General features: G+C 37.7%; 1 pseudogene; it reads left to right on the plus strand.

Moving 5' to 3' along the window:
- The first annotated feature begins 7,354 nt into the window (after positions 1 to 7,354).
- On the plus strand, positions 7,355 to 10,151 carry LOC148415211 (uncharacterized; annotated as a pseudogene).
- The last annotated feature ends 1,414 nt before the right edge of the window (positions 10,152 to 11,565 follow it).

Below are 11,565 nucleotides of genomic sequence, written 5' to 3' on the forward strand. Positions count from 1 at the left end.
GGTTCCCATTCTGCTGAAGAAACATATTGGATTTCATTCAATTCTCTCGTGACGACAAGCAACGGGGTCCACATTCAAACTCACTCACTCATGTGTGTTGGGACATGGTGATGCCTGCAAAGTTGAAAACAAATTTAAAGAGCACACTTTGGAAGACAAAACACGTTCTTCTGTAGGCACAAAACCAAGCGTTAGAGTTAGACTAGAGTCTAACCAACCTGCAGAGTTAGAAAGTTTACAACCTGTTTTCAGTTGCAGTTTACATGTACTTATGTACTTCACAGTCTCTCTGAGATAAGTTCAAAAAAAAATTAATAACACCTTAGAAACCATTCTAAATAATTGTTGAAACGTAAGGTTTCACTTTATTAAGAATAACAATCAGGAATGAGTTGGTTTGTAGTGGTCATATATGCTGGTAAATGTTGACTAATCAGTCTAAGGACTTTTTTTGTCCTTTTTATGTAATTAGCACCTCAATTACTGAGATGTAAACTAATGTATGTCCACTTAATTCTGTTTGTACATGCTGCACAACTTTGTGTCCACATTTTGCTTTATCAATAAGTGTTTACAAAAAAACTTAAATCTAAACTTGAACAAAATGTTAAAAAAAAAAAATGCAGTTTAAGAAATTTTGCAAACTCTTGACAGGGTTATGACAGATGTGTTTTTTCTTTCCTTCCTTGTCACATTTACTATAAAGTTATACACAGATTTGCTGCTATCATGTCACAAAAACGTCTTTTTACTTTAGATATCTAAGCATTATTGTGCAAAACAGAAATACAAACCATGCCGAGTAAGGTTGATACATTATGAATACATTGTATGACTGGATGGTGATAATGTAAGGCTTACAGTGATTAGATCTGTATTGGTATATGTCAAATTCCTATTTGATTTTGTTCCATGCATGAAGGACATCTGATTCTAATCTGAAGATACTTGATTCCCTCTTTCTCTCATTCCTTTATGCCAGTGTTTCTCAAAGTGGGGTCCGTGGCCTGACTGCATGAAATCAATCCATCCATCCATCCATTTTCTAGATCCTCACAAGGGTCGCAGGCTTGCTGGCTTTGGGCAGTAAGTGGGGGACACCCTGAACTGGTTGCCAGCCAATTGCAGGGCACAGAACGACCAACAACTATTCACACACCAAATTACACCTAAAGACAATGTAAGCATTTTGTCCAATCCACCTGCGATGCATGTTTTAGGAGTGTGGGAGGAAGCTGGAGTGCCTGGAAACAACCCACACGGGCTCAGGGAGAAGATGCAATCTCCACACAGATAGGCCGGAGCGAGGGGGATTTGAACTTGAGTCCCTGAAATGTGAGGCGAATGAGATAATCCCTTCTTCACAGAGTCTATGAAATCATTTGGGTTATTAATAAAAAAATATATTTGTGTTGATTTCATTTTATTTTATGTTAAATTGGGAAAGTCTTCATGTTTCTTTAATAAAGTCATTAATTCAACAAGTTAAATATATTTTTTAAAATGTAATCATTTTGAAATTGGTCAAATTGCATTTTGTGTCTAGAATTGCTTGCTAATCAGCAAAGCTAAAGTGCTATTTTATTTCTATTTATTTATTTATTTTGTTTTTGACTAAATAATTGGCAGCAGCCTGTTTGGGGGAAATTGACCCGATTTGTTATAAGGAGGCGTGCAATTTGCATCTTTTATTTTTTTTATATTTGAAAAGTAACACATATACTGTATTTTTCAAATTGAAAAAAGGGGCACTTTTTTGGCTTCGATTTTTTTTTTCCCCCACCAACATTTGCATTCGGGATCAGTGGGGAAAAAAAAAAAAAAAAATCTCCAAAAAGTTTGAGAATTCCTGCTTTATACTCCAAACAGTCATGTCTAAATTGAGACACATGACACATTGCAAGTGAGTGGTGCACCATTAAAAGCGTGAACACTTACAGTTACAGCCAGGCTGGCAAACAGCTTCACCCATAAGCCATCCGGATTCTCAACAAATTCCTCACACACTAATCTGCCTCTTACTGCTTGCATTAATAATGTTTTGCAATACATGATATTTTACACTATATTAATGACACCATTGTTTTTTTTTTTTAATTGGTATTATTTTTTATTTCTATGCATTTATTTGCTCAATTATGGAATGTAGTTTGCTGCTCGGGAAGTGAACAGAATAAAAATTTCATTGTATGGTACAATAACACTACACATATGACAATGAAACTCTTGGATCTTGAATCTTACATAATTGAATTATTAGATACAGTATGTTCGTTTTATATTTGCTGCTTAACAAACAGCGATTCATGATAAGGTTACGCGGTTATAAACCCTGACTATTGTTTCAATGTTTTTCTTTTACTGATAAGCTTAGATGTAATCGGACATGTGGTTAAAACAGTGCTTTTTGTTAATTCTTTTATGGGCATTTGAGAAATATGTTCCAATTCATCAACTGTAATGCAACAATTTTAAGTGCTTGTGCGCCTTTGTAGAAACCCCTCTGAGAGCGGAAATGGAAGGAATGTGGGGCTTGAAAGATGTGCAAACATACTGTAATGAACAAATGTGTACTGTTGAAAAAAGATTTTTGGAATTCTTCTTGTAGGACTCATTTCTTTACTGTTTAATTGACTTTTAGAGTCAATATCTATGACCTGTTAGTGAAGAAAAGTCAATGAGAAGGTGTGGAAGCACAGGCCATGCTGCTGTTCCTTTTAAATGCTTACAAACTAGAGATTGAGAAATACATGCTGTACATATCAACTTTAGCCCACGTCGGCCTGATTTACTGCCATTCAAAATTAGAAATAATGTCAATTTTGGACATGTTGAACACTTGATGTTGTATCATGCACTTCCCCCAAATTTTGCTTTAATCCTTTCAATGGCAACTCATGAACAGGTTGCAGTAGATATTTTTGTGTTGGGACCTCAAAACCACTGGGTAGCGCTGGCAAACACAATTTATGACATTTACAAGCCTTTCACTGACTCACAAGCCTTTCAGTATACATAGTCAGTGACTGCGTCCCTGTTGTTAATTACTTCCACACATGAAGGCCTAAGTAAGGTAGAATTGAACCCGGGAACTCTGAACTGTGAGGCAGACCTGCCACCGGGCCAGCCAGCAACTCACCATTTTGTCTAAGTGTTTGGATAATGGCTTCAATTTTTGAAGCTTGAGTAACAGTGACCTTTCCTGGCAGAAACTAATATTGCAGTTGATTCTAAAGCATCTTTCTCTTGGAAACATTTGATGCACACTTGAAAACGGATGTTGGTATTCCATTAACAAGTAAAGATTAATGAATGCTGCTATGCTGATGATACCCAACTATACATACCTTTAGAAATAACAGATCCGTGCAAGTGCAGCAAACTGGAGGCCTGCCTTGCCGACATTAAACAATGGAAGTCTCCAATTTTCTGCTTCTTAACCCTAGTAAAACAGAGATGTTAATTATTGGCCCTGCTCATCATCAGCAATCGATTGAGAATACCACTTTGAACCTGGATAGCTGCACTATGGCCCAAAGTAGTTTTGCAAAAAACTTTGGTGTGATATTTGACTCAACTCTCTCGTCGGACACATTAATAACATGACGAGAACTGAGTTTTTTCATCTTCGCAATATTGCTAAAATTTGCCATATTCTGTCTCCTAGCAATGCTGAAACATTAATTCATGCATTTGTTACGTCGCGCCTTGACTTTTGTAACGTTTTGTTTTCTGGGCTTCCCATGTCCTGAGTCAAAAGCCTGCAGTCTGTACAAAATGCAGCAGCGAGACTCTTGACAAGGACAAGAAAGTTTGATCATATTACTCCGATACTAGCTGACCTGCCTTGGCTCCAATACACCTGAGATGTGATTTTAAGGTGTTGTTAATTACTTATAAAATTTTACATGGTTTAGCTCCTTCCTATCTTGTTGACCTATAGCATCACCATATTTTCAGTCCCGACAACTTCGGTCACAAAACGCCGTATTGTTAACGACCCTGCGGGCTAAAAACAAGTCTGCGGGATCAAGGGCCTTTTCCATTCGCGCGCCAGTACTAAGAGATGCCTTATCTATGGAAGTTTGCGCAGCCACCTGAGTATAAATCTTTAAATCCCGACTAAAAACACATTTATACTAGCAAACATTTAATTAATGGGCCTGTCTGCAGATGAGTTGTAGCAATTTGGCTCAAAACTGTCAACAAACTGGTCAAATACCCTCATTGCATCGTGTTTTACTTGGTCCAGGTCTTCAGAATGACTCTCAAAGATGCTCTTCATTTGATGTTGCGAGTGTTTAAGTAATGCTGCTTGATACTGGTGAACTCCACTCACCAAATGATTAACAGCTGTCTTTGGTGGTGGAAAAAAAGCAAATAAGTGATTGCACATAGTAAACAAACAAAAATTGCTATAGATTTCACACAAATACAAAAAAAAAATGCAGAGAATCAACACTGCATGTTATTTTTTGCCAAATTCAATTTTAAAACATAAATGCATATATTAAAGTACCTGTGTCAGTCTCATGATTTCTCTGGCCTGGAGAAGAAATGCAGTAGCATGTTTCGAAAGGTCAACCCTCCAGTGACGTGCGGTGAGGTTCATGGTTGGTGAGGCACTGACTCCTTTAGTGCCAGATTTACAAATATATAAACCAAAAAGGGTAGCTTATTCAAATGGCTAATGGTTATTTCACATCTCATCAAAAAACACGCAGTACATATTACAGATATGTAAAGGTTAAAAAAAAAAACAACAACCCTGCATTTGCTCTACAGTGTAGAGTCTACACCAGGGGTCTCAAACGCCAGTCCTCGAGGGCCGCAAACCTGCATGTTTTCCATACTACTCTCATAAACACACCTGATTCAAATTTTCAAGCTCCTGCAGAGCTTGCTGATGAGCTAATAATTTGATTCAGGTGAGTTAATGACAGAAGCATCAAAACCATGCAGGATTGCGGCCCTCGAGGACTGGAGTTTGAGACCCCTGGTCTACACCCTCCATGTGTTGTAGTGATGCTCGGGTCAGGATATTTTCAACACGCGGATTTGAATTTCTTTACCCGCACTGCATGTAACCCGTTGACCGGCGCATGACTAACGTGTTGGCAGTCGTAATTCTATAATCCATGCAACATAAATGAGAGAAGAGTGGTGTACAAAACCACAGATTTAAATTTTGACCTTCAGTGAAATATTCAGTTTTTAAAACTTTTATTCTGACACTTAAATCAATGTAATAGACTGTTTGGTGAAAAGCATGAAAAGAAAAGCAAAGAATATTTAAGGCCAGAATTTAGATATGACCCAGTGGGTTGTCCAGGGTTAAATATTCTATTGTATTATTCTTAGTCTAATCTCTCTCTCTCTTTTTTTTTTTTTAATAAGATTGAAATTAAAACTGTGTCTTACCTTTATTTGTAGATGAAGTCCATGCGCAATATCCCGTGTTAGTCCAGACATTGTCACAAGTTGAAAACAAACGGCAGGGGAAACAGTAAAGATGGTTTTTCGAAAGATAACCACATAGCCATTCTTTTCGGGTGTACCACTCCGTTTGAAAAGAGCGCGTTATCTTCTGTCCCGTAGTTTGAGGCGAACCTTTTTTTGCTCTGGCGTTGATCTACCTGTGTTAATCACGTCCACTTTTGACTGAAAGTCCAGTTTTGAGAAATTTTTAAGCTTCGATAAATAATCCTCTTCCATTTTGGCAGTCCAACGTTGCAAAATACAAAACCAATAGCGCTCAACTCGCCTGGTGTTCTCTGCATAGAAGAACAGCGCAACAAGTACCTGTTTGCTCACTTTATTGCGGCAGAGATCTGCCTCATATATGCCTTTTCACGGCGGTTTTATTTCCCATCAGCAAAACTAAATGTCACTAACATTAAACTTTAATGGTTAAAGACATTAGCCAGACTTTGGAAAATCAGGTAAAAAAAAAAAAAAAAATCAAACCTATCTGCAAACATTATATTGGCGACATGCAGATATAACGGCAAGCAGCACGCGCCAGTTGCACGTATCAAGCCAGTTTGTGATGATTGCGCATTCAGAGGTGAAGCTTGACTCGTTGCTGTTAGAAATAACCCCCAGACACGAGTGGGTAGAGGACCCCGACACGACACACAAGGTTGTAGCTCCAAGGGTTTTTTTTTTTTTTTTTTTTTTTTTAACAAAAATCGCAAGGCAAGCGTGGGAGAAAAATACAACAAAAAGAGAGACCAAACAGGTCTAAACGATCAAGTAGTCTGGCACAAGGGGACGAGGTCAGCAGGAGGACAGTCAAAAAAAAACAAAAAAAAAACTAGAAACAACAAAAGAGTCTGGAGGGGTAGAAAAAGGCAAATGAGCAACGAAGCAAAAGGCACAAGCTAAAGTAAAACGCACAAATGCAGAGACTTGAGATGAGAAAACGATGATGGCTTCACTGAAGGAGTGGCTTGTGGAATAATCCAGCGATTGTCCTCCCGCGGCAGCCGCCTTAAATAAGGCCTTGATGAAGATGGTCGTCAGGTGCGCGGCCGGTGACCCCGCCCCCTTGCCCTGGCAGGAGGACCTCGCCTACAACAAAGACATGATTAGCCAGGGGTGTAACAGTTGCTGCCTCACCTATCGTTTCATCCCTGTATTTGAACAGGAAATAGGCAAATTCGGCGATTTTAACGATACAACATGTTTGGCTCTGCCTCACCTGCCTCCCCTGACCGCACGTCCCTGCAACCCTCATACAACTCTGGGTAGGTTCTTGCAAGTTTTGCTGAAAGAGATGATTGAGAATATTATTAGTAAATCTTTGACTCTCTAATTGCCCTTAAAGCTATATATAGTTCTGGCTCATTTTGGATGAAATAAAATCTTGAATTCTTTTTGTAATCTTGGCAATTACACAATGTGTTCACAGAATTACTATTAGCAGCCCGTTATTACTTTTAATTGTTATTGGCCCAGTTAACTATTTAAATAACAAAAATACATGCACAGTTTATGGACTCATTGTTTTGGCCTGATTAGTCGACTGACTTTAGAGTAAACAACAAAAAAAAGTCATGAATGAATCATGCTGTTTAATTGTTGTCATACATATGTCAGTGTACTGATTTATTTTGTATTTTCCAATGCAGCTGCAAACATCAGCGGGGCAATGCTGTTCTCTTTGTCTTGAAAAGACTTATGGGATCTTTTTCCTGACCCAGAGAACTTTTTTCGCCAAAAAGCGGTATGGAGTTTGTGCCATGTGTCAGAGGAGGTCAGTATCTTATTCATATTTAAATTAACACATTTTTTTGCATTGCTATTTTTCACAGCACAATTAATCTCTACATTTCACACGTCATTATTTTTTATGTTGCCGCAATCTGTTAATGAAGACTCAAACTTAGGGATTTCTTCAATTAGTAATCACCAATCACCAATGCAACAAACCCATTTGAAAGCAAAGTACACAACCCCTGAAAAGATTGTGAAGTTATCTTTTCCAGAATTTGTGTTGCACACTGATACTGAACTTGAGCAAGTTCGCCATCGGTATTTTGAGTTGTCTAAAACAGGCTTAGGAAGCACCTGCCAGATGTCAAGGGAACTCAGATGCAGACTCGTACGAAACACCATGACCAGTATGATTGCAATTCTGAGGGCAAGAGTCGATCAAGGATCAGACAGATACCCATCAAAACCAGAAATTACAGCAATGGCAAAAAGGATAGTTCAATACTACGCTATGTTGCAGGATAAAGGCCTGAAGAATTCATGGGTGTGTGACCCATATTTAGTTGATTACCATAAAGATTCCATCTGGCCAGTTACAGTTTCAATTTGCTATATGTTTTCATTGTCTTGTCCATGTAACTAGCAGTACAGACTCTGGGGAAAAAAATAAAACAGGTGACTTTCTTCTTAGGAATTAAAAACATAGTGTGCCAGGTTAATAGTTAACAGTGTTTTGGCTTATATCCTTTACTTAAATTTACTACTTAAATTGAAGATTCATCCAAATTACACTGGTCCTGAGTTAAATGTGGGAACATTTCATGACTCTCCATAAATAAAATTCAGGTTCTTCACTTTTTTTTTAATTTTTTTTATATTTAGCGCTAAATAATACCTTTCATTGATACATTGGGCTCAGAAGACTGTAAGGAAGCATTGTGTTGATCTGACAAGTAATATTTAATTTAGGAGAAAATAAAAGCCCTCAACGCCCACTTGAGGAAGTACCCAGTCCTCCCCTCCAGACCCGAATGTGAGTTTATGCCTGTCCCTTCAGGATGTGTGTGGTATTAGCATCTGGTTAGGCTGTACTTGTGCACGTAAATGAAATTCAGATTGATTGATTTTGTTATGCAATAAATAATAGGATTGTGTTCAAATTCTGTAAATGGTTGAAATATTGATATAGGAATTATTAGAATGTAATGATTAAGGCTGATTGGGAAACGAAATCAATTAACAAGGTGTGCAGTATTAATGGATGGCATTTTTGTTTGATTTGAAAATATTGTTAATGTCAGTATATCACTTTGTGCCTTACAACCAACAATCCTGCTGCTATTGCCAGTCCAGCAACCTTGGCCAAGCACTACATGGCGTTACAGGCATTGTTTTAAAAAGAAAAACCTACCAAGATGTTTCTCTGCTTCTGGACTTGGAATTTGAAGCAAGAAGAGCGTTCATTGACTTGTATACCATCCGTGAGGAGGACAAACCTGATAAGATTCTCGACATGTATCCCTGTTTAAGGAAATTGGACATGTAAGTGTTTTTTTGACTGTTCATTGCTGATACAATACACAGTACTACACACTTTATCCTTTAAATTTGCATTTTAAACTCTAGAGCAATTTACTCATCTCCATATTTTATAGGTAATGGATGAGCTTCGACGCACTCTGGACATAAATAACAGCAACTTCATGAGTGAATTAAAGGAAAGATGGCATGGCTTCTGCCAGAAGGTGCAGTTTTTTTGGTGTGTCCAAAACGATGCTTAAACCACCAATGGGAATGGACAAAGGTAAAAATTATGTTTTTTGTTGTTGTTTTTTTTACTTCCTCTACCTCCCTCAATACTCTCACAACTCAATTCTTAACTTTAGGTGTGTGAAGAGTCTCTGATGATTTGGCATTTGGTGGATGTCATTCACCTAGTTAGGGGCAAGTCAAAAATTGAGACATATTCCTCAAAATGTGCCATCATTTGTTCAATTTTTTTCTAATTATAATTAATTGTTACCCTTTTTCAGGCTTCCTTTAAGTTGGTTGTGCACAAATTGGTCAAATGTTCAGTTTGTGAGGATTTTTTTTTTTTTTTTCAGTTTTAAGCACTTAAGGAAAATGTTAGTTGTGTGCTTTGTATATTTTATGTGTATGCGTTGTTTGTTTACAATTTGTTTTGAATTTGTGGAAATATTTATTGACCTTATATTTCCAATAAATGTTGAATGCACAACGAATTTTGATTGCCTTGCCATATTTCCAAAATCTAGAACAATTACTCAAATATGAGACTTAAAATAAGTGTAATACACTTGAAATAAGAGATGTTTTAAAATGTAAGCTTTCAGGAGAAAACCACTGCTTTCTAGCATCAAGCTTATTTTGAGACAGAAAAATCAGACAATCAATGTAAAATATAACTTAAAAAAATGTTAAAGCTTGTTTTAAGAAATATCAGTCTTAGTAACTGTCTTATTTTGAGAAATCTTAATGATACAATTTCGACTTGTTCCATTGGCAGATTTTTTTGCTTAACTTAAGCAAAATTGTCTTGATTGGTTTGTTTTTTTTTTTTTACTCATTTTTAGATCAGTATTTTTTCCAGTATACAATTCTGGGACATTCAATCCTTGTTTCTTCATATTTTACATCCAGGAATTTTCAAGAACTGTCACTATATGTGAATGCTAACCATTGATAGTGTATTAATGTATAATGTATTTGCAAATATAAACTAAACCACCCTATCTTCCCACTCAACAGCAACTATACATCTGTCTATGCACCTTGAGTAGTTGACAGTGATTCAGAACATGTCATGTTCTTACTGACTTGTCTTGTTTCCAGACGGGGTTTTCCTTCTGCCACGAGGGGGCGGAGTCACCGGCACTCACACCTGGTCCCAATTTGTCATCGGAGCGTTATAAGGACAGCCGGTGGAGGACAACGATGCTGGGTTATTACTTCGCCACACCCCTAGCAGTTCCATGAATTCCCAGCGTTCCTATTCCGCCCTCATCTCATTTGAGTCATTTTGGTTGGTACTTTGTCCTTTTGCCCTTTTATGCTCGTTCACTAATTATGTCACTTTGTTGCAGTCACTGTCCTGCAGACTCCGCTCCCGCGTTGGCTTGCCTCCCTTTTTTTGGACGTATTCATATAGACACTTTTTGTCACTCCTTATTTTGATACCTTGTGATTTCTTTGGCACTTTGACCTTTTTGATCTCTTTTGTTTTCACGCTTGTGGAAGGAACGCTTTTTGTTAAATAAACTCTCATTGATGAACTCCTCAAGTGTCTGGTTAAGGTCCTTACCTGCCCGTGTCCCGTGGTTATTCGTGACAGAACCAGACGAACAGTCTGGCGGAGTCTGTGTTGCCCTTTCCAGATGAAATGTATTCACTATTTAGTATTTCTCCATTTTTTGTTTCTTTTCTTGAAAAGGCGCGTTGCCTCGCCAGACCTCAAAACCCCTGGGTCACTGCCTGCTGGGCTTTCTGCAGTGTTTGATAAGAGGATGAGTTGGTGGTGTGATCTTTAGTCGGAGAATGAAGGGACGTGTACTGTTCTCAACTGACTGGCCAGGCAATAGGTCAGATCATAACCACTCTTACAAGCCACTGGCACTACTACAAGACATGTGATTGTCTCCTGGCACAACCATGAGCATAACTATGAAGCCACTTAATCAAGGCATTCTGGAGTCAAATACTGCTCCAAATAGAGTTGAGGAAAATGTTGAGGAATGACAGAAACAGGGTTAACTTTTGAAGTTGAAACTCTTTGTCGTGAAAAGGCCCCTCCCTTGCCGCCTCCCACAAATTTGGGGGTGGGGCTGAAATCATAAAAGTATTGACTACAGGCCTTTGTTGTGATATCTTCCTAACATTAGTGTCTTTTCCTATATTGTTAAGGAGGCGACTATTCACCCCTCCCTACGCCGATGGCTTTAACACAAAGGTTAAGGAAAGGTGTTATAATGGTTAATAGCAGTTTAGTAGAATAGAAACGTCTTTCTGAAAATGAAGGTAATTGGGTGAGAAGGTGATGGGTTCTGATATAAAACCCGGATGTCACATGTCACATGGATTGAATTTATTATGAGAATGTTTTTCATTCACATTGAGATTTGAATTTGTATTGAGAATATCTGGGTTTGTGAAATTGAAAATGAATAGAAATTACATTTCAAAGAAAATCAAATGCAGCTTGAGAGAAAAACATTTGAAAAAATTCATATTGTATGATTGTCTGATTTTCAATGTAATGTTTCCAGTTAATGTAAATTACAGTGGTACCTCTACTTAACAAATATTTCTGGTTATGAAAAGTTCAGGTTA

Source organism: Hippichthys cyanospilos, chromosome 12 (genome assembly GCF_059441005.1).
Source record: "Hippichthys cyanospilos isolate Australia breed blue-spotted pipefish chromosome 12, RoL_Hcya_1.0, whole genome shotgun sequence".
Lineage (NCBI taxonomy): Eukaryota > Metazoa > Chordata > Actinopteri > Syngnathiformes > Syngnathidae > Hippichthys > Hippichthys cyanospilos.